This window comes from Vespa velutina, chromosome 15, assembly GCF_912470025.1.
Source record: "Vespa velutina chromosome 15, iVesVel2.1, whole genome shotgun sequence".
NCBI lineage: Eukaryota > Metazoa > Arthropoda > Insecta > Hymenoptera > Vespidae > Vespa > Vespa velutina.
This window is the reverse complement of record NC_062202.1, coordinates 3,396,288-3,418,787: the sequence shown is the minus strand read 5'-3', so window position 1 is coordinate 3,418,787 and position 22,500 is coordinate 3,396,288. Positions and strand designations below refer to the sequence as shown.

The 22,500-nt window shown below is 34.4% G+C and overlaps 1 long non-coding RNA gene across 3 annotated transcripts in view; it reads left to right on the top strand.

Annotated features, from left to right (window-relative positions):
• LOC124954323 overlaps positions 1–22,500 on the top strand; it is a 49,253-nt gene that overhangs the window by 19,910 nt on the left and 6,843 nt on the right. The window contains exons 2-4 of one of the 3 annotated variants that reach the window (XR_007102515.1): positions 7,762–8,265; positions 8,878–9,034; positions 21,776–22,128. This is a non-coding gene — a long non-coding RNA (uncharacterized LOC124954323). Of the gene's footprint in view, positions 1–7,761; positions 8,266–8,877; positions 9,035–21,775; positions 22,249–22,500 lie in introns of those variants that run through there. The other 2 variants (XR_007102516.1, XR_007102514.1) reach the window with 2 other exon arrangements.

The following is a 22,500-nucleotide window of genomic DNA, read 5'->3' as shown; positions in this document are numbered from 1 at the left end:
TCGATGTGTGTATATATATATATATAAATATATATGTATATTTTCGTAATAATATCAAGGTCGAATGAAATCAATTAGATTTCGATGTTAAATCAATCATCCTAGTAATCATTTATTTTCTAATAATCATTTATTTCTTATCCTTTTCGTTTTCTCTTCCTTTCTTTTTTCATCCTTTTTTTTTTCTTTTCTTTTCTTTTCTTTTTTGTTTGTTTTCTTTTTTTTTTTTTTTTTTTTTTTTTTTGTAACACGTAACACATACACGACGAGCGTTTTCTAAGGAGAACGGCGTCGAAGCGCCGGTTCTACGTTCCACGCTCGTTCGGCTTTTATCTCCAGGCCGTAAAAGCACGTATCTAATGAGGACGCTTAGCTCTCTCGGTGGTTTACACGTTACTCCCTCGTATTACTATCAATTACTCCGCAAACACGAACGGAACATCGATTACGCTAAGACTTTGCTCTCTTTCGACGCCTTAACGTTCTTATTAACGGCGAGAACGATCGAATTACTTACATTACTTGTTTAATCTTAACTTAAGCAACAATAAATAGATTCGAATTCTTTTCTTTTTTTTTTTTTTTGCCTCCTCTCTTTTTTCTCTTCCTCTTTTTTTCTTTTCTTTTTTTTTTTTTTTTTTTTTTTGCACTAATCTCTAATACTTATCGCACATCTTTCGATGTTATCGAAGTTTCCAATCCAGTTCGTAAAAAGAAAAAGAAATGGAAACAACGAATTCGGACGCATGGAGATTTTCGTCGTTGAACCGATTGAAAAAAAAAAAAGAAAAAAGAAAAAAAAAGAAAAGAAAAGAAAAAAGAAAGAAAGAATAGAAATAAAAATAGAAAAAGAATAACTTCTTTTCAAAGTATAGAATTTCAATATCTTAATTCGAATGGAAACGTTTGAGGGGGTCGGGAGGGGGGGAGGGAAAGAAAAGATAATTAAAACGAAAAAGAAACAAATTTCATAAAAATCATATTACTAAATATTATTAATTAATGATGAAAATTAATCCGCGACTTTTTAAATGAAAAATATGGAGGATTGAAATTTGTAAATCTAATTAAATAAAAAAAAAAAAAAAAAGAGAAAAAAAAAAGATAGAGAAAAAAAAAAGAAATATGTAAGAAATAGAAGAAGGGGAATCCTTTGATTCTCTCACGTGTATCCATAAAGAGAGAGAAAGATAGAGAAAGAAAGAAAGAGAGAGAGAGAGAAAGAAAGAGAGAAAGAGTGAGAGAGAGAGAGAGAGAGAGAGTGAGAGAGATATGGGTATCGAGAGGAAACCGTTTGCTCTCCTATAACGGAGTTACATTTCGAATCGTTACCGAAACGACGAGATCGTTATCGAGTATATACGGATGCGCGATATATCAGTGCTGCCCGAGATTTGCAACGCGGCTCCATGTTCAAGGATGCCGCGGTATGGTGTACAAATCTCGGTGCAAATATCACCGTATTCACCGCGAGCTGCTTACTAACACACGTCCACGTCGTTTACCAAAATGTCAAGTCAGCCGGCTATATTCCCTCGAATCGAATCGAAGAGAACCCTTTTGCACCCTATCGATTTCGATCGCTCCATTACACGCTCTCTTATTTGTTTTATGATATTCTTTAAAAACTTCGCACTGAGATACGTTGGATTGGAATGAATGGATGAATTTAAGAAGGGGGAAAAAAAAAACGAAAAAAAAAAAAAGAAAATAATAATAATAATAATATTTCAAACATCATTGACAATAGATTATTAAATAGAAATCTTCGAGTTCGTGCTAAAACTCGTAATTCGCAATATTATAAACGAATATTAACTAATGTGTAAAAAGTGAAAGAACGAAAAAAAAAGGGAAAGGAAACGAAATAAGAACAATAATATTAATGTCAATTAATGAGAATTATTAATTTATTTTAATAATCCTTATTGGATTAAATTTAATTGGATTAATTTTATTAATGTTCTCGATTTTTTTTTTTTTTTTTTTTTTTTTTTTTTTTTTTTTTTATATAAGATAATATCTATATTATTATTCTGTCCAACGAAGAAGAACGTAGAACTTTTTACAAACGAGTTCGAAAAAAAAATCATTTTAATTCTCTCATCAAAACATACATACATACGTACATTCATACGTACATACGTACATACATACATACATACATATATACGTACCTACATACATATATACTTACATACACACATACATACATACATACATATATACCTACATGAATAAATACGTATGTATACATGAATACATATGTATGTACGTGTAGAATTATTTTTAAAAAGCGAAGTATATTTGTTAAAGCCGGAAGAAGATTCACATTAGAGAAGGTTCACTCATTTTCTCTTTCTCTCTCTCTCTCTTTCTTTCTCTCTCTCTCTCTTTCTCTCTTCCTCTGTCTCGTTAGAATGGAACGACGAGTTGGCGAATGTGTGTTTGAACGGTTCAGTCTCAACGCGTCGGACGTATATCTCGCGGAATTGCGCGGTCCCGATGAGAAGAACGAAGAAACATAAGAAGAAGAAGAAGAAAGAGACGAAGAAGGAGAAGAAGGGGAAGAAGAAAATAAAGAAAAAGAAGAAGAAGAAGAAAAAGAGGAAGAGAAGAAGGAGGAGGAAGAGGAGGAGAAGGAGGAGGAGGAGGAGAAGGAGGTGGAGGAGAGCGTGAAGCTGAAGCTGCTGTTGGCGAGGACTGGCTGCCCGATCCCGAGAGCCAAAGTGAAAGTTAGATGTGTGGGCACGGGATGCGCACGAATTCATTTTTTCGGCCTCATCGCAGAGACTTTTTTACCCCCTTCCCCCTCCTCCTCATCCTTCTTCTCCCCCCCTCTCTCCCTTTCCCTCCTCTTCCCGTCTTAGCATCGGTTCCCATGTATATACTCCGTCGACCTAGCCTATATGGCCGGCAAAGCGCGATATCTTGGCGCAAGCACACTAACACGAGCGAGGACGAGCGAACACGTACGCGTGCATGCACGTGCTGCACGAGCGTGGGTCCCTCGTTGCATCTCTCTCGTTCTCTCTCTCTCTCTCTCTCTCTCTCTCTTACTCTTTCTCTGTCTTTCACCTTTCTTGCGTATTATCCTCGTTCACTCTCTTTCTCTCTCTCTCTCTCTTTCTAACATATATGCATGTATACATATAGCAACACGTACACGTGCTGCACGAGTCCCTCGTTGCATCTCTCTCTCTCTCTCTCTCTCTCTTTCTCTTTTACCTTCTTGCGTATCACCATCGTTCTTTCTTTCTCTCTCTCTTTCTCTATCTTTCTCTTCTCTCTTCTATCTCTCTTTCTTTCTCTCTAACACATATAGTAGAAGAGCAGCGGCAACTTGTACCGTCCGCTACTCCCGTGGCCTGCCTTCTAGCCGTGACTTATCGGCCACCTCCGCGCACCTTAGACGCGTCCCTAAGCATACATCTCTCTCTCTCTCTCTCTCTCTCTCTCTCTCTCTCTCTCTCTCTCTCTCTTTTTCTTTCGATAGTCGCGTATCGCGTTTGTTGTAGTATGGTGAGACCCGATTCCATAGACGACGTCTCTCGATATCTTGCAACTCGTGGGATCGAGAACGAAATGTTTCGGGCGTCTCGACGCTCCCCCGTACAATCCCTCTCGTTCCTACTCCTTGTTCCTCTTCATCTTCTTCTTCTTCTTCTTCTTCTTTTTCTACTTTTTCTACTTCTTCCTCTTCTTCCTCTTCTTCCTAATCCTTTCCTTTTCCTTCTTATTTTTCTATCTTTTTTCTTCCTCTCGTTCGTTCTCTCGTGTCGATGTTTATCGTAGAAAGCACCTGCGCTCGATTCCGTTTTAAGATCTTTAGAGCTTAGAGGTAAAATAGGCGGACGACGCGTGATATTATACAGAGAAGAAGGAAATTCCGTCCGGTTTTATAGTTTTCAAACTATGGTAAACGTCCGTGTAAACTTTAAGATCGTATTTCGTAGAGATTTCAACTTCGTGGCCATTTTAACGGAGGATACTAACATATACACGTATGTATGTATGTATGTATATATGTACGTACGTACTTACTTACTTACTTAGTTACTTACTTACATACTCTATCGTACGATAGAATCTCTTTTCTCATCGTAATTAGAACGATGATTGGGATTTTCTCGTGAGACGTGAGCCTAACCAACAAGAAGTTGTGTATGTATGGGTATATCGTTGGGTTCTCTCTCTCTCTCTCTCTCTCTCTCTCTCTCTCTCTCTCTCTCTCTCTCTGTGTCGAGGCTTGTATCGTAGAACGTGGATCTGGTTTGTTGCTTCTGTTGCTTCCGTTCTTCTGTTGGCTTCTGAAGAACACGAGGTTTGATTGAAAACTAGAATAGAAGGACACATCGATTTTCTCTTTTATTCGTTAATTTCAAATACGGAAGCAACGAGAATATAGAAAATGTTTTTCTTAAAGTTAGATAAAGAATATTTCTCTGAAGGAGGGGAGTATATATACGTATATATACATACATACATATTTATATATATATATATATATGTGTGTGTGTGTGTTTGTGTACGCGCGTATATGAGCGAGTGTCTAAGGAAAAAAGGATGAGCTCGACAAAGAATAAGGGAGTCTATAGATTCAACCTGCCATAGATATCGCGATGTCTTCTTTTAACAGAGTGTACAGGCAGGGTCGTCGACGACGAAAACAATAATGTACCGGAGGAGGGTAGAAGGGCGGAAGGTAGGATAGAAGAGAAGGAGGTTGGAGTTGACGAGGGTGGTAGATGCTGATGACGACGGTAGTATTGGTGATGTTGATGGTGATGGTGATGGTAGTGGTAGTGGTGGTTGTTGTTATCGATCGAAACGTCTCGAAACAATGACTTCGTCTAGGACACCTAACAAATGATCGTCTTCTTATCGGGACTCCACCGAGTGTAACACAAAAATCACGGTCAGCTTTTCTCCTTGTGATCGTCAAAATCGGTCGTCCTTCTAGACGACGCGAGAAAGAGAACGTTTAGCTCTTATCCTATCGATCTTTTTATGATTATCTGTGACCTATATTATTGTTTTTCCTTTTTTTCTTCTTTCATTATATCGTCCTTCTTTCTTCTTTTTTTGTTTGTTTTTTCTTTTGTTTCTTCATTCGGCAGGAACGTATCTCGATCGCTTATTTTTCTTTCTTATTTTATTTTATTTTATTTCTTTTTTACATTTCCTTGATTTTCTTTCTCTTTTTTTCTTTTTTCTTTTTTCTTTTTCTTTTTTTTTTTTCTTTTTTTCGTAAGTAGTAACCGTTCTTCTATCTCTGATCATTCGGCGAAACTTGTATTTATGACCAACTGTATAGGATAAAAATTTTCGGATGGGAAAAAAAAAGAGATAGATATATTATCGTGAAACAACAGGATCATCGAAACGAGTAACGCTTGCACGTGACTAGTTCTGATATGTATATGGCCATTGGCGAATAAGCAGCTCTACTCCAAGCCAATCAACTCGCATAATGGAGATCGATAGCCATAAGCCGATCGTGAAGCGAACGCGATATTCCTATGTATAAGCTCGTGCTCATAGCACTCTCTCTCTCTCTCTCTCTCTCTCTCTCTTTCTTTCTCTTTCTCTATCTATATATCTTTCTCTTTCTCTTGCTTTACATCGAAGGAGGATGTGATTTTCGAAACTGCTCCTTCGTGCGTCCACGAGAGACAGATATTACGTTGATTGAGCGAAACGATAAGCTATCGATATCTTTCTCTCTCTCTCTCTCTCTCTCTCTCTCTCTCTCTCTCTTTCTCCCTCTTTCTTTCTCTCTTCAACCATCGTTGAAACGTAGAGTCTCGTAGATTTACTACGAAATTCGTAATTTTGGTTGTCGATTTACTTTTACGATCATAAAAAAAAAAACAAAAAAAAAAAAAAACAAAAAAGAAAAAGGAAAAGAAAAGAATAGAGACGGATCAATAATCGTTAGATACATAGATCTCTCATATTCTTGATTTCATAAAATCATTATGATCGTTCACAAACGATTAAAATTGTTCGCTGACCAACAATGACGAATTAGAGTTTCATTTAATTTCATTGAAAAAGAAAGAAAGAAAGAAAAAAAAAAAAAGAAAAAAGAGAGAAGAAAAGAAAAGAAATAAATAAATAAATAAATGAATGAATTAAAAGAAAAGAAAAGAAAAGAAAAAAAATAATCGCCCATATCCAAAGACAGACACGACTTATCGATCGTTTCCACGAAGGATTCATAAAGATCGTAAATCAAGGCGACTTTATGCGGCTAGGAAAAAAACTACATACATACATACTTCGAAGGTCGGCGTCTGAGAAGACATCCTTTTTTTTCTTTTTTTTTTTTTTTTTCCCCCCCTCTCTTTCTGGTTGTGTCGAGCGCTTACGTTCTTATCGTTGAACAAACGAAAAATAAAAAGTTGACGTAGGGTTGGTGGAGAGGGATGGAAGAGGAGGTCAGGGTAAGGGACAAAAAAAAAAAAAAAAGAAACAGAAAAGAAAAAGAAAAATAAAAAAAAAAAAAAAAACGAGAACCGGACGAACGGACAAATACGTCACGGAGATGAAATAGCGGCACTGTCCACTCTGTGCCCCACCTGTTTCCTTATCTGAAGCAAACATTACAATGTGTCGTCCTATCGGTTACGTAGTAGAAATGTGAGGGGTTGCGGAGGGGAGGGAGGCAGGGAGGGGATAAGGGGTCAATCTTTGAAACGATAGAGAAATCTTTGTCGGTAAAAGAAAATTCTTCACGGTTAGGGTAAAGAAAAAAGAAGAAAGTAGAAAATTAAAAATTAAACGGAAGAAAAAAAAATCAAAGGAAAGGAGAGAGAGAGAGAGAGAGAGAGAGAGAATTTTTTATAAAGGAAAAAAAAAAGAAAAAAAAAAGAAAGACGTAGATTTGTACGCGCGGCGTCAGGACACATGTATCCTATGGCATAATGGGAAACGTTAGAACGTTAGAATCGATCGTGCAACTTGAAGAAAGCAAATACGAGTCGCGGCATATCTATGTATGTACGTACGTATGAGAACGCATAATGCAATGACGTGTAAGGAACGAGTAGCGATGCACCGGCGATGCATAGAGAGAGAGAGAGAGAGAGAGAGAGAAGGAGAGAACCAGACAAGGGCCTGCCTGGCTGCGTGGAGTTAGAGTGTTAAGTGAAAGTCAGGTAAAATCCCTGACCACGATGCTCTCCGACCCTCCCATTTGGCTCACTTAGCCGTTGAAAGGCGCGTTGCCGAAGAGAGAAACATCGCAAGAACTTGTTGGCCACGTGGCCGTGTGACGTCGCAAACACCTACGTTTTCGATCTTACAATTTGTACGATCCGGAATGTCTAATTTTTATTCGTCGATTTTTTAAACGAATTTAATGAGATTACGTGATTCTCGAACGAGGATTTGTTTCTTCGTTTACTTCTTTCTTCCTTTCTTTCTTTCTTTCTTTCTTTCTTTTTTTTTTCTTCTTCGTTTTTCTTTTCCTTCCCGATCAAACTTTTTTAATTGGACTTCAAGAGATATACAAAATTTGGACGATTTGACTTTTGAAAATTGACATTTTCTCAATCGACACAATAATTGATCACAAGACAATCGTGATAATAATAATAATAATAATAATAATAATAAAACGATTATAGAATTTCGTATTATTTAAAAAACAAAAATAAAAAAAAATAAAGAAACAAAATTAAAAAAAATAGGGATCGATACATTTGATAGATTTGAATATCACGTGTTCATGACGTATAAATCGAATTTTTAAAGGCTCGAGAAATGCGTATATAATGATCGAGGATCAAAGATGACAAATTGTGGATCATTTTCACGTTCAACTGTTCACGTTGCTCTTCCTCAACTTTGAATTTCAGGAGGACAATAAGAAGAAGAGACTTACGAGGTCGGAGTTCTTTTTTCTGACTTTTTTTTTTCTTTCTTTCTTTTTTATTCCTTTTCCTTTCTTTCTTTTTCCTTTTTTTTTTCTCTCGGACGGTGTCAACGACAAAGGAGTTCCGTGATCCTGAAGACCTCGGGATACATTCGTGGTGGTCATAATGCACGCCAGGATTAGGATCATCGAACCTATAGGACCACCCAATAGGGAAGGAAATAGCCCGTGGAATCGCGTAAGGATTACTTCCTTAGCGACGTGTGACTAAGAAAGGCGTAGGTGTCCCCCATCGATCCCGGTAAACAAAATGTCGGAAAGAATGGATCCTTTGAAGGATGCTATCCTTTATTTTCGAGTAACCCACCATTGGAACGTGATCGGTAATCATTTTCCATATCTAAACATTTCATAATATCTCGTAATTTTATTATTCTTATGATATTCTTCTAATATTATTTTTAAAAATTATATACGATCATTTTTATAAATTTGATCATATCTATAAATTTGAAAAAAGAAATTTTCGACATTACCTTTCGTATTGTCCTATAGATTTTCTCTGTTTTTTTTTCTTCTCTCTTTTTTTCTCTTCTTTTTTTTTCAATAATACGATCATTGATATTATTTTCTATGTTATTAAATTAATTCTTAATTTTATTATTATTATTATTATTTTTTCTTTTTTCTTCTTCTTCTTCTTACATTTATCATTTTCTGACACAATATTAATCTGTCTCATTATATACGTATCGTTGTAATTGTCTTTGAGGTACGGATACGACGATAACGTATCAATTCATTTAAAGCTACAATTTTCCTTTCTTTTTTTCCTTTTTCTTTTCTTTTTTTTTTTTTTTTAAATACATTTCTATAAAAATATTCCCCGAATATTATATTACCGTGATAATTTCGGTGACGAGAAATTAGAAAAATCATCTGTACGTATTCGGTATCGATCTTTTTAGAAACGGTAGATGATATTTCGTCCACAGGAGAAGAATAAAATCGGCCATGCCGAATGAGAAACATCGAAGGTTCCCATGAACCTAACTGTTCGATTGCCCGGACCCAATATTTGAGATCTCTGGTTTCAATCGAAAATCAACGACGAGAGAGAAAGTACATTCGAGCCGCTACAAAGGAAGACAGGTATGTACGTAAAGAGAGAAAGAGAGAGAGAGAGAGAGAGAGAGAGAAAGAGAGAGAGATTTCTAGACAAAGATTCCAGGTTCGACAGGAACAGAGAGAAAAAAGAATAGGAGAGAGAGAGAGAGAGAGAAGGAAGGTAAAAAAATCTGTCTGCCCTAACGGATTCTAGGGTGAAAGGGCCAGCCCTAGTGGGGTAGCAAAGGTAAAAAACAGCGAATAGAACGAAGAGAATTTTTAAAAAAGAGAGAGAGAAAGAGAGAGATACGGACGGATGGATGATGTTGTCTCTTTTCCTCTCGTTTTGTTTTACAATATCTCTCGAAAGAACCGTTCGTTCGTTTACGAATAAAACGGAAAGCGTATTTAAACTAGCCGATCTCTGTCCCTCTCCCTTCTACTGAAGTTTCAACGATATCTCTGATTGAAATGAAGATCGATATCGATTAAGTTACGACAACAACAAAAAAAAAGAGAGAAAAAAAGAGAGAAAAAAAGAGAAAAAAAGAAAAAGGAAAAAAAAACCACAGGAAAAGAAGAGAAAAGGGGAAAGAAAAATAAGGAGGAGAAAAAGTGAGGAAGATGAAGAAGAAGAAGAAGAAAAATGTCGATCGATTTAATCGGAAGGAAAAGAAATGTAAAAATAAGAATAAAAATAAGAATAAAAATAAGAAAAAAAAAAAAGAAAAAAGAAAAAAGAAAAAAAAGGAAAAAGAAAAAGAAGAAAAGAAAAATTAAAAAGCGCAATTGAGATGAAAATACAAATGAAAGATTCTCATCATTTCTCATACAAATTACTCGTAATATAATTATCTCTTCCCACACGTCACCGTCCGATTTCTCAGTCATTTCTCTCTCTCTCTCTCTCTCTCTCTTCCTCTCCCTCCCTCCCTGTCTCTCTTTCTCTCTCTCTCTTTCTAGGTAAGCGTCGACTGACTGTCCGTCCCTCCGTTTCATTCTTATCTTTACGATATTTGCGTGCATTATCTCTCGCGCTACGGCATACACGCTCCGGGATTTCTAAGCAAAAGCGAATCCGCCGGTCGTTTTCGTTCGCTCTCGTCTCTTGTTATAAAAGACCTGAGAAAGATAGATACACAAAAAAAAGAGAGAGAGAGAGAGAGAGAGAGATAGAGGGAAGGAGGGAGAGAATAAACTCGAGGCTTTTCTTTATCTCACGAGGAAGAATTAATCCAGTGAAGCTGCGGACAAGGTTTTCTCTCACTCTATCTCTCTCTCTCTCTCTCTCTCTCTCTCTCTCTGTCTCTCTATCTATCTCTTTCTATCTTTCCTCCTTTCCTTTTTTTCCTTCTTTCATCTTTTTCTCTTTTTTTTTTTTCCTCGTCTTCTTCTTCTTCTTTTTCTTCTTCTTCTTTTCGAGGGCGTCGCATCGAAAAATAATCGCAGCTTCCCTCTCCTCTTCCCTTCCATCATCTTTCTTCTCCTTGTCACCCTTTTCTCCTTCAACAAGAATCTCTGTCTATCTATCTTTCTTTCCCTCTCCCTCTCTTCCTCATCCCTCTCTCTCTCTCTCTCTCACTCTTTCTCTCCCTTGCCCCTCCGTTATGACGTTACGCTGCTAATTAGCATAGTCATCCACAGGTGGTTGATCGTGAAATATATCGCCAGCTTGGTATATATCTATATACATACATACATATACATATACATATACATATATATATATATATTACATAGAAACGTATATGTATCTTTGTCTATATATTCGTGTCCGTCTCTCTCTCTCTCTCTCTCTCTCTCTCTCTCTCCATCTGTGTATGTGCAAGTTTATTCGAATAAGAAGAGAGCAAGCGCTCGCGCGTTCGCGCACTCTCACTAGTCAGAAACGAGTTCTCCGAGAGATAAAGGAGAAAAGTTTCTTTCGTCCTAGCAATTTTCTTCCTCGTCCTTGCTACTATTACCTACCACTTCTGTCTACATCCTCGTTATCCCTTCCTTCCTTCCTTCCTTCCTTCCTTCCTTCCTTCCTTCCTTCCTTCCTTTCATTCTTAGTTACTTGATTATTCTCATAGGATCGAGCGTTAATTATTTTACTCGGCGATTCTTACTCGCCAATTATCATAAGCGTCGCGATATCGCCCTCCTGACATTTTATCCTTTTCTGATTTCTCAATCGTCGTCGTGTGCCACGAGCGATTGGATTGGAATTTACAGATACTATATATATATATATATATATATATATATATATACATACGTGTATGTGTGTATGCATGTATAAGTAGCAAGTATTTAAATCGTTGACATTACATATCTTATACATAATCGAAATTTCAATTAATAATCTATAATATTTATATAATTAATATATCCACGTCATAATTTATTATTAATGAAATACTGTAGAAAAAAGATCATGATAATATATATATATATATATATATATATATATATATATATATATATATATATAACATTGATTTATTTATTAATCTCGATGATCGATTGATTAGACGTATATTGATCGTAAAAAAGAAAAGAAAAGAAAAGAAAAAAAAAAGACAGAAGGAAAATAAAACGAAATCTCGTTAAAGTCATTAGATCGAAGAAGAATAATTTTTTCTACATAAACATATTGTCTCATAACTTATCGTCTAATCATTCGACTAATATCAATATTCCAATAAATTCAATATTATATATTAATTGTAATAATGAACATCGTGTCGTTGATCACAACTTTTTTTTTTTCTTTCTTTTTCCTCCCTCCCACTGCTCCCCCCCCTTTCTCTCTCTCTAATGTTCTACGTAATTGAATTATTGCAATCAGTTAAATCGATTAGTTCGAGGTTTTCTTAAGCGAAGAGATTGAAAATACGTCGGTTCGATGGACGCTGTTAATTCTATGGAATTTTGCACGAATTTGCATAATCGAGTATAAGAGGAGGAGAAAGAAGAAGAGTAGGAGGAAGAGAAGGAGGAGGAGGAGGAGGAGGAAGAGGACTTTCCTTCGCCAATTGGCTCGGGTACCGACAGAAACCGGCTTCGACGTTCCCGTTTATCGTTCGCGTTTAAATATCGAGCATATATACACTCTCGTCAGTGAAAAGAGAAAGAGATAGATATAGATGGATGGTTAGATAGACAGAAAGAGTGAATGAGCGAGAAAGAGAAAGAGAACGAGAGAGAGAGAAAGAGAGAGAGAAAGAGAGAGAAAGAGAGAGAGAAAGAGAGAGAAAGAGAAAGAAGAAGAAGAGACCCGATCTCTCTCGACGTTGTCCGTGCCTTCGACAATGAACGAGTCCACTTTAAAACAAAGGGTCCTATCGGGATAAACGCTTTTTCAATACGAGGAGACTAGCATGAGGGCTGTCCACTGCAGACACCGATGCTACGCCATGATTAACTTCAAACGACTCGCGTCCGTCCACGTTTCGTATTATATTCCAAAAAAAAAGTAAACAAAAACGAAAAAAAAGAACAAAATAGAAAGAAAGAAAAAAATAAATGTAAAAAAACGACATATTTTTTTCTATAACTCCAACCACCTCACTAACTCGTTCATTCTGTATATATATATATATATATCTCTTCTCGACACATACCTATATACATAGTAGATACACACACACACACACAGATGCACAAACATATGCACACATACTATTCATTCTCTTTCTCTCTTTTACTTCTTTTCAGGCTATGGTACTCGAGCTGTCGGGACGCTTATCTTATCGTACCACACGGAAAATTGTTCGACGCTAGGTCCTACGTTTCTTCGTTAGGTGCCAAACTCCGGTTATATACATATAGCATACATATATATATATATATATATGTATGTATGTACTATCCCATACTATAACGTAGTTTCGTTAATTAATCGATTAATAATTTTATTCATCTTGAAATTGTTATTCCGTAATCGATCATTTTTCATTTTATTTTTCCTTTCCTTTTGTTTCCCTTGGTTTTTGGTTTGTTTCGTTTTTTTAACTCTCATCTAAATACCCCTCCCTCCTATCATCCAACTCTCGTCTTATGAATTATATCGATCGATGATTAGGATTAAAATGATAAATCTTTAATTGTAATTATATTAAAACGAATCGATTTTTTGTAAATTTGTTTCTTTATTTCGTTGAATTAGAATTCATTGAATCTGAGATCTGGATAATTCTTTTATCGTTTTTCCTTTTTATTTTTCCTTTTTACTCTTCCTTCTCTTTTCCTTTTTTTTCTTTTTTCTTTTCTTGGACAAACATAATTGTTCTCTTTTCTTTTTATTTATTTTATTTATTTATTTCTCCTTTTTTTTTTTTTTTTCTTGATCAAGAACGATCAATCATCAGAAGACATTCGGAACGTCTTCGTTGATCCGATTTTCGCGATAGTCGTTGTTATTGTTATATCCTTGTCGCTGTTGTTGTTGTTGTTGTTATTTGTTAAATTAAAAGGACGAGTCTAGTTGGAAATGTTTTTGCGTGTATCGGTAACGAAACTCGTATGGGGGGAAGGGGGGCACCGAGATGGCGAGGGAGGAGGTAAACGGGAGAAGGGGGGTTGGGAGAGGGGGAGGGCGACACTCGTCTAAGGTGCAGGCAGAATGAAGTAAGAGAGTTAAAGCAACAGAGTCAAGCATAAGGCGGCAGCACAAGTGGAGTCAGGCAGGGCCAGTTTCTCACAGAGCCATCGAGAACTTTCTCTGTACGTCGCGGATTTTTCTTAGCGTATTCGTATAGGTCGTGCCACGGGGTCAGGAATGCCCTTAATAAAGTAACCACGCCGCGCGAGTATCCTCGCGACGCCGAGTAACGCTTGTTACGCGGCTTCGCGCCGAACTCTAATGTCAATTTTCTTATTCATTCTTACTTACATTCTTATTCATTCTATGTATTAGTTCATTTCTTACGTTGAAATACATTGGAAAATGTTTGTAAATATTTTTAATCACTCGCGCTTACGTACCTACGTCGTAAGACGTAATTCCTTTATTGTTTTTTTTTTTTTTTTTTTTTTTTTGTTAATTCTTTTTTGTTAATTTTTTTTTTTTCCTCAATTTTATTTATTTCTTTTTTTTTTCTTTCCTATACCACGTACACTCACAATTTGTTCTTCATACGACGGATAGAGATATTTGGATTTTTTTTTTCTTTCTTTTTTTTCTTTTTCTTTTTTTTTTTTTTTTTTTTTTTATATAAGTCCAAACAAAATTTATAATATGAATATCAACGTTTACATTATTTTTCTAATCGTTCATCGTAAATATTTCTTTTTCCTCGATATATTCGTTCGTTGATTATCCATAGAGCAAAATCTCGATTAATTAAGAGATAATATTGATCGAACGATCAATATTTATATTATTCTTTTAATTGTTTAAATAAAAAAAATACACACACACACACACATACACACATATTTAACTATGTATATATAAATATATATATATATATATAAATTTATTTGGAATAGTAAATTTTTACGTCTCGAGTCGATAAAAATGATTTATCAAATAGCATATTCGATAATATCAATAAAATTGACAGGCAATTACTTATTTTAATTCTCCGTAGTATTCCGATCATCTAAACAATCTAATTATCATCAATTAGCGATTGATAAACTTAATATTCTTCCCCTTCCCACACACACTCTCTCTCACTCTCTCTCTCTCTATAATTAAATTCCTCTCTTGCAATAAAACTTTAATTTAATTGATCTCCATAAATCGATGTTTACGGATCATTAAAAAAAAAAAAAAAAAAAAAAAAAAAAAAAAAAAAAAAAAAAAGAAGAAGAAGGAAAAAGAAAGAGAAATCACGAAATACCTATATGTCATCGTATATCACGAAATATAAAAGCGAATAGAAAGATCATTTGGATGGAGTAAAATTGAAACGTAAAAGGAAACACGAGAGAACGCTGACGATTAAAATTAATGAAATGGAGTATAATCTGCCTGGTGTCACAAGACGAAACGAGGAGAGATCGTAGATAAGAGTCAGTGCAAAAGCAGCACACACATACACACGCATACACACGTATACACATACACACAGACACACACATATATATATATATATACATACACACACACATACAAATATACACGTAAATAAGTAAGTACTTATACAGTAGGGAGAAACGTGTGTCCGGTCACTCACGTTCTTCTTTATATATAATTCTTTTTCTTTTCTTTTTTCTTTTTTTTTTTTTACTTCCTTTTCTTTTTACTCAAACTGTTAGCTTTCCCAAGTAAGTAAGTACTTATTCTCACCTAGTAAAACATACCGGGTGTCTTCGAAGTCTCAGGAAAGAGGATGATTCGTTATCGACTCTCTCGCGTTTCTCGGAAGCTGATATTAAGCGTTCGTCGAGAACAATGGCCGATCTTTACGCTCGATCGCTTTGCAATAAATAACAATGTTCTATACATTGTCAAATATCTTTGTACCACCTTTTCCTACGATCGATTCAACGTAGGTAATATAAGGTAACGATTGTAAATATCGTTACGTTATGGCATTATATTTCATCGTGATATCACCACCTTACTCAGTTAGAGGTAAACCACATAAGATGATCTTTACGATCATTTCCGTCCGTCGAACGATGACTATGTTGTTTTTTTTCTCATTTTTATTTTTTGTTTTTTTCTTTTTCTTTCTCTTCTATTTCTTTTTTTTCCTTCTGATCAGACCGTACCGCCATATTAATCGTTACTTGTTACGTATGCAAGAAAAAAAAGAAAAAAAAAAAAAAAAGGAAAGGAAAGAAAACACGAAAATTTATAACGATATCGTATTATCACATATCACAACATCATCGTCATTATCATTAACACGAATTGGAAGAAATGAACTGTATGGTGATGAATGAATTAAAAAAGAAAAAAAAAAAGAAAAAAAAATGGAAATAAGAACAAAAGAAAAAGGATAAAAAAGAGGCAAAAGGAAGAAAGAAAGAAATGGAAAAAAAGAAAGAAACGAAGAAACGAAGAAGCTCTAAATCTAGTTTTCGAGATCACTTTGGTCGGAGACAAAGTGGGAGATGGTGGAGGAGAAGGAGGAGGAGGAGGAGGAGGAGGAGGAGGAGGTTGGCACGTGAAACGTCGGAGGCTCGCTTCCACAAGGCGGTGGCGCGGAGGAGGATGTGAGGGCGTGAGACTCCTCGAGTGTGGGAGAGTACAAGGCGCATTATGGAAGAAGTTGGAACGTCGACGACGAACGTACTTGGAGTTTGCGTTGCACGCGCGCCGCCAATGGTAACGGAGGCCTTTCAGCTGATAGAGGAGGAGGAGGAGGAGGAGGAGAAGGAGAACGATGAGGATAAGGAGAAGGATGAGAGGGAAGACCTAGGTTAAAAGAAAAGAGAAGGCAAAGAGGAGAAGTGAGGTGAGGAGAGTCCCTCGTGCTACTCGTCGTTACTCTCCTTTCGCGTGTGAACTGACCACATGGGTCACGTACCTATTATCATTTCCCGAGGCCTAACTGCGGAGAGAGGAAAGAATGAAATCTAGATCGCCGGAAGCCGCTCGTAATTAACGCGCTCCACGTTCGGGACGAACGAGGACGAAGAAGAAGAAGAAGAAGAAGAAGAAGAAAAAAAAGAAGAAGAAGAATAAGAAACTCTATATATCTTTTGTATAATCATTAAATAAAATTTTCATTTGTATCATCATATTCGAACGATTTATCTTAAATCTATCATCGAATGATACTAATCCATATTCATAATTCTTTCTAATCGTATACATATTATATATATTTGATATTGAAAAATTTTCCATATTGATTCGTTTACGTTATGCTTTAATTTATATTCGTTAATTTTGATTAATTTTCTTATATAGATTCGTTTACGTTATAAATTAATTTATATTCGTTCGTGATTAATTTTCATTTAGATACATTTACGGTATAAGTTAATACATTTTCATTCGTTCCATTCATTCGTTCATTATAAGTTTTCGTATAAATTCATTCATATTATCACGTTAACATATACACATACACATATATATTCATTCATTGTTAATTCTCGTATAGGTTCGTTCATGTTATATATATATATATATTCATTAATGATAAATTTTCTTATAAATTCATTTACGTTAGAGTTTCATTCATGATTAATTTTCATATTGATACGTTTACGATATACGTTTAATACATTTTCATTCATTCATTCATTCGTTCGTTCGTTCATTATTAATTTTCGTATAAATTCATTCATATTATGAACATTAACATATACACATACACATATATATTCATTCATTGTTAATTCTCGTATAGGTTAATTTATGTGATACATTAATATATAATATATTCATTCATTGATGATAAATTTTCTTATAAGTTCATTTACGTTATACTCATGATAAATTTTCAGTATAAATTCATTAATGTTATACGTTAATGTATGTTCATTAATTGTAAATGTTCGTAAAGGTTCATTTACGATATACGTCGATAAATGTTCATTCAAGATAAATGTTCATATAGATTCATTGATGAGATATGTTCGTATATGTTTACGTATATATATATATTTATGTATATATATGTTCATTTATACGATACGCTTTCATTATATGTAGGGATTCGCATCAACCCTTTGCATTTAATGTATGTACGTATGTATGTATGTACATATGTATGTGCCTTCGAGGCAGGAGTTACGTCTGTCACTTAACTCCATACGTGTAGGTATACATATCTGCAAGGCACGTTACAATTTAAACTAATGTTATCTCAAAATATTGGTATTAATTACTTCGAATACTTTATGGTATTTACGTTAGATTCATTTTATCGTTAATATTATCATTAGGCTAATATTGAAATCCATGAATTTAGAAAATTATCTATACTTAAATCAATATAATCGTGGATATATCTATTGTATAATAATAATGATTTCAATAATTATTTATTTATTATTCTTTTTCTTCTTTCTTCTTTTTTTTTTTTTTCTTTTTTTTTTTTTTTTTTATATATTTTTTATTTCAATACGACATGCCATCTTGTATCATTAGAAAAATACAACCAACAAGGATTATCGACGAGAGGTTTCGATTCAAGAAAAAAAGAAGAAGAAGAGGAAGAAAAAAAAAAAGAAACAATAATAATAATAATAATAATAATAATAATAATAAAATGATAAAAACAAAAGGAAAAAGGAATCAAAATAAAGAAAGAGCAAAAAAGAAAAAAAAAAAAAAAGAAAAGAAAAAGAAAAAAGGAAAAAGAGAAGTTAATCGTAATCGGATCGATTGAAAGTCAAATTATCTCTTATTATTATGTGCATAAGTAGAAAATAAATATATAAAGTCATTGAAAAAGGTTAGAATCCGTTTAAATATCCACAATGAGGGAAATACAACAGCCGTTTGACCTCAAAGGGTTGCGCCTATCCGGATTTGGATGTTTTGACGACAGCGACGTCTCTCACCATCGTCGTTGTCCTCGGTATCGCAGCTGTTGTTTTGTTGCGCAAGCAAGCAAGCAAGCAAGCATACAAGCATGCAAGCAAGCAAGCAAGCAAGCATGCAAGCAAGGAAGCAAGCAAGTAAGCAGGCAAGCAAGCAAGCGGACACGAGGTAGGCGAGTAAACCGCCTGCAGGGGATTTTGATGGGGGTGTCCGGACAACGCAACTCGTCCGCTCCTGCGTCCGTCTAAGTCTGAAAGGGTTCCTGTTATGTTCAACGTTCACACATGTGGAACTGAAAGCCGTACGTCCTGCACTTCCATTATATCACCTAGAGCATTCTCTCTTGTCCACCCCCTCGAATACATATGGCCTCTACTAGCTAGCTATCTAGATAGGGGTTTCTAGACGTCATCTTGCAGCTTGCACAATCATTCGAAAGGACCAAATTTTCTATCCTCTTTTGACTTTCTTTTTTCTTCTCTCTCCCTCTCTCTCTCTCTCTCTCTTTCTCTCTCTTTTTCTCTCTTTTTTCTAAATCATTAGAAACAGCATCTAATCAATCCATTTGTCAACGTTTCATGGTTCGTTTCGGTCAATAAAAAATCGATTATAAAAATCGAATATCTTTCATATAAGTTCATAAATATAATAGAGAATTTTTGTATTTGATTAATTTTTTCATTAATTTATATCGGAATATAATCGTTTAAATCTTTAACATGGAACGGAAAATATTTCTAATCGTTTCAATAATATTATAATATATCGTATATTATAATATTATTAATATATATTATAATATACATAAAATTTATTTATATATAATATACATATATATAATTTCTTAATTATTGTATATTATTTTACGAAATAAATTCCTCATGAATATGAATATTTTCTAAATATTATATTATGTATATGATATTAGAATATTTTTCTATATATTCGTTATAGTAACACCGTAGAATCATTTATATATTCGTCGCCTTAGGAATATTATTGTCATGTAAATGTTCTTTAATAATTTTGAATTATTTTTAATCTTGATTACAAGCTTAATTCAATTTTTCTTTCCAACGTATTAATTAAGGTAAAACCCTTCGAGGTTCGTTATACTTGTAATTTACATCGTACTTCTCTCTCTCTCTCTCTCTCTCTCTCTCTTTCTTTTTCTCTTTCATAAGATATAATAACTAGAGGATGCTTACGAGAGGTAGATGATTGCGCATTTGAAAAGTGGTATGCAATAGTTGGGGAAAAAGTCGTTGCACGGTTCGATATCATGGGTATATCTTACCGCACGAGGATCGTTCATGGGGGTAACTTTGGGGCAGGGTGACAGAGGAGGGAATGAAAAAAGAAAAGAAAAAAGAAAAGGTCCAAATGGATGAAGAGAGACAGATAGAGAGTAGTCATGGGTGACACGCTACACGGAGAGAATAACGAAAAAATATCAGGAGGCTGGGTGGGCTATTAATATTTTTTTTTTCTCATCGGTACCCCTATTTAGCATAGGCCACGAGAAAGAAACTTTTTCGCCTCTTCATCCCACCGCACTTTTCCCGCCCCTGTATCGGCCTGTCCTACGTAATCTAACCCTTTGCAAACAGCATGAGAAAAAATCTTGAGGTCTGCGAAGGCCAACGGTAATAGTGATTCCACGTCATTTATGTATATATATATATATATATATCTGTGTGTGTGTGTGTATACTTTTTACTTTACTCTCATAAAAAAGTAAAAACCGACTCCTTTTACGGTGTGTCGAACGAGACCTATTAAAAAAAAAAAAAAAAGAACAAAAAAAAAGAACAAAAAAATAATAATAATAAAATAAAATAAATGAAAAGAAAGTTGAAAATTTCATTCTCTGATTTAAAAAATGTAACACGAGGTCATCGGTAGCTTTTATCATCCCTTTGAATTTATTCATTTTCTCTCTCTCTCTCTCTCTCTCTTTCTCTTTCTATCTCTCTATCTCTCTTTTTCTCTTTCTCTTTCTCTTTCTCTTTCTTTGTCTATTTTTTCTCTTTTTCCCTCGAATAAGCTCATGGGTCCGGTTATAGAAGACCCATTTCATTATTTCGGACGTTAATTAATTATTCTCGGCCACGCGAACGAAGTAATTAATCCCCGCGGAGAGGAGATGAAGATATCCTCGGTCGGGATTGCCATCACCGACGCAGCATCCACCATTGCCGTTCCTGACAAATGTGTTTTTTCTGCTGAATCGCTCGGGGCGATACCTCTCTCTCTCTCTCTCTCTCTCTCTCTCTCTCTCTCCCTCCCTTTTTATTTCTTTTTTCTCTATCTCTCTTTCTCTCTCTTTCTCTGTCTCTCTCTCTCTCTCTCTCTATAAATATATATATATATATATATATACATCGAATTTTTCTTTGATTGTGCAATTGATCGGAACGCGTTAGAACACGTTCGAAATGCGATTAATTTTTCCTCGAGATAATTTGTGAAAAATTTGGAATATATATATATATATATTTTTTTTTTTTTTCAAAATGAAGTATATATTTATATATGCATACTGTGAAAAAATAGAAAAATATAGGAGTAATGTATTTTATTAAAAAAAGAAGGAATGATAGGAACACACACACACACATACACCCAGAGAGAGAGAGAGAGAGAGAGAGAGAGAGAGAGAGAGAGAGAGAGAGAAAGAAAGAAAATATATATCTATATAGCAAATATGTTCTAAATGTCGCAGTGAGATTTAAACATCTGGAGAATGCTCGGTGAATGTAAACATACCTGTCGTTTAATACAGGAGTCTAGTGTATGTTTAGTAAATTGTAACTTCTTTAAGTCGCCATTCCTTGTAAGATCTTCGAAGTGGCAACACGTCGTTTGTTTCATCTTATTAATTTCCTTTTGTCCAGTCTTTAATAATTAATAATTATTTATATATATATATATATACATATGTACATATATATTCTTTAATATATTATTTGTTAAATATTTTTTATTCATCTATATCGTTTACAGATATATTAATTAATTTGAAATTATTATCCATATTTATGCAATAATTTTTCATCTCCAGGTAATTACATCAATTATTACTTTTTCTAATTATTTATAAATATATATATATATATATGTATTATTTTTATATATAAACATTTATATTACTTTAAGATAATTATTTCCATTTATGTATCTAACATTTTTGAAAGTTTACTTTTACTATCTCTCATTTAATTTTCAACATTTATTTTCTCACAAAGTTTGCCTTGTTATAATAATAATAATTATTATTATTATTATTATTATTATTAATATTATTATATATTATTTAGATCGAAACGTTATATTTGTTATAGGACATCGTCAGATCGATACACAAAGAGAGGGTGAGTTTTTATTCAATGGAACACTCTGGGTATCATTATATTTATGGACCACCACTCGCCAACGCGAATGTCCTGGTAATTTGACTAAGCTGAACGAGGAGTTAGAGAAGCATTCATGGACCAGCGCGTTTTCATCCCGAGGGTTTTCCTGTCTTCTCTTTTATTAACGCGAAATCGTTCTCGTCGCCTCACGATCGATTTCGTGCATAGACGCTCACGGTCTCATCGACGCATATGGTCAAACGGTCAAAAAAGAGGGTGGTTTAGCCTCTAGATGACCAAATAGACCAGAATCTATACCAGAGAAATAAATCTACAAAAAAGTCAGTTTATCATACACTTAACCTAACACCGATATTTTATTTCTCTCTCTTTCTTTCTCCCTCTCTCTCTCTCTCTCTCGCTCTCTTTCTCTTTTTTTTTATTTTTTATTTTCCTTTGTTGTATTATTTTTATTATTATTATTATTATTATTTAACGATCGTTTCTATTTCACATAATAATAAATACGATCGTAATATTACGAAGAATTTACAGAACAATATAAATTTGAAGAATATATCGATGTAAGTAACGTAATGTCTATAATAATTATCTTTTACGTTGTTCGTTCTAACGTAAAATCATTTTCATATATTTATTTATTTATTTATTTATTTATTTATTTATTTATTTGTTTATTTATTCATTCATTC